We start from the raw sequence: 2,135 nt of genomic DNA, 5'->3' as shown, positions 1-2,135 counted from the left end.
CCAAGGAGATTGAATCAATGACAGAAATATATTTAAACATCTTCTTAACACTTTGCCTTAAAGGTTGATGGAATAACAACCGATTTATTTCCTATCTCACTGCCTTATGTGAAATAAAGTATGTACTTACCCAGGGAGACCTGAACAGAGAGGAGAAGCAGCCACAACACTGGAGTAGAAAGATGTCCTTTTGTTGCCATCCTGATCGTGGACTGATGAAACTTCACTCTCTGTTAGGCACTGCCTAGACCAAACTGTGCATGGGCTTCTCTGTGTCTCACAAATGACTACAAAGGAGGAAATATATAGATTCACATGCTAGCATGAACTACATGAAGGAACCAATAGAAATATTGTTCACCTTTTTAGACATTATCAACAGATTAATCTCAAATCTGAAAGAACCAAAACCTCCAATAAAATTTGAAAATTGTGCCTGTGACCATATATGAAGGATGATTGGGTTTCTGATGTCATCATCGGTATTGTCTTATTTTACTATGGGACCAACATCGGTGGTACAGGCAGAGCAGTACGCAAAATGGTTATTTCTCACCTGACAAAGCAATGTGAACGTGCAGAACACTGGTCATTTTGTGAATCACTTCGGAAGAGAAAAAGGCTAAGAAAATGCCTAAATTTGTAGCTCATCCATCTCCTTGGGAGCAATTGTACTCTCACTGTAAAATCAACAGAAGAGGTGTTTATCACTAGCGGTAGTTCTGTGAGTAAAAAATGATACCCACTCTGTCTTTGAGGCAAGCGCTGCTCAGGGTTTCCTTATTCAGTGAAAACTTGAGAACTGTATGGGCAGAAGCTCTTGAAAGACCATCTTCCTTAGGATGCGAATTACAGGACTTCCTGTTTCCTCTGCTGAGTTTCTTTTTGTTTCAGGTTATGTATGACCATTTCTGGTAGTTCTGCCCACTCTCTCACTCTAGAATGATGAATTTAGGGAAATAAAAGCTTCTGTTAATCCAACTGTGGCTACTTGACTCATTCTTGGCAAGTAGAACAAGTTGCAGGCGCTACCTGTTTACACCAGTCTGAACACACAATCCTCTTTAGACACCGACACACATGCTCTTTTTGTCTGATGGCATCTATCTGGTGTTTATCCAGAATCCCAAGTTCAGTGGCATCCAAGCTGTTAGGTCCTTAGTACACCAACAAGCTCTGCAACCTCTTCCCCTTCTCACTGGACTTTGGCTGCCTGTTCAAGGCCTCTATAACCTTGCAGCAGTGTAACCTTGGGTCAGACTGCTGTGGAAAGAGCTGCATGAGGAAGAGCCAAGAGAAGTCTGGCCAGAGGCTGCCCATTCTTTGCTCAGGAGCTGCTCAGGAGGTCTGACACTTGTCTGTGGTCTCTGCTAGAGCTATATGGCAGCCAAACTTGGGTCTGGCCATGAACTTTGCTGATACTGACCCTGATCTGCTGACTTGACTTTATGGCTTGATCTTGGACCTACCACCTTACTGTGGTCTTGTTTGGATTGCCTGGACTGCTGACTTAACCTGGCTGCAGTCACCAGACCTATTCTGTTCTTCTTGTTCAGGTACTCTGGGACTGTACCCCTTGGTGAGGATCCTGCCTTATGCCTGGCTTGCTGTCAACTTCAGTTCCTGGCTGACCTTCCCTTGCAGAGTAGCCTGCTTCTGCTCCCTGATACAGACCTCTGAAAAACAGAACGTCACTGCCACTCCATTGGAAATGTGGTCAGGGTGAGGAAAAAACTGTGACAGATGTGTTAATGAGAGATAGACAAGGTATCCATTATAATGTCTGTTCCTGTACTGAGGTTCAGTGGTTTCACTTAGCACTCTTTTCCTTGCTGATTAGCAGCCATCAACAGAATTCTCACTGACATTTTAAACCCACTTCAGGAAGTCTAAGAGTGAGATCTATTTCTCAGCATGCAGGCCCTTGATGACCAGAGTCTCCTCCATGGGCACTATGACCAAGTAACCAGATACACGCCAGTACCCATGGATGTTAGAACTCCAGAATTCTCAGCTGGGATGTCCTGGTTTCGGCAGGGATAGAGTTAATTTCCTTCCTAGTAGCTGGTACAGTGCTGTGTTTTGGATTTAGGATGAGAACAAAGTTGATAACGCACCCATGTTTTAGTTGTTGC

Source organism: Pygoscelis adeliae, unplaced genomic scaffold (assembly GCF_000699105.1).
Source record: "Pygoscelis adeliae isolate BGI_AS28 unplaced genomic scaffold, ASM69910v1 Scaffold120, whole genome shotgun sequence".
In the NCBI taxonomy this organism is placed as follows: domain Eukaryota; kingdom Metazoa; phylum Chordata; class Aves; order Sphenisciformes; family Spheniscidae; genus Pygoscelis; species Pygoscelis adeliae.
This window is presented reverse-complemented; position numbering follows the sequence as displayed.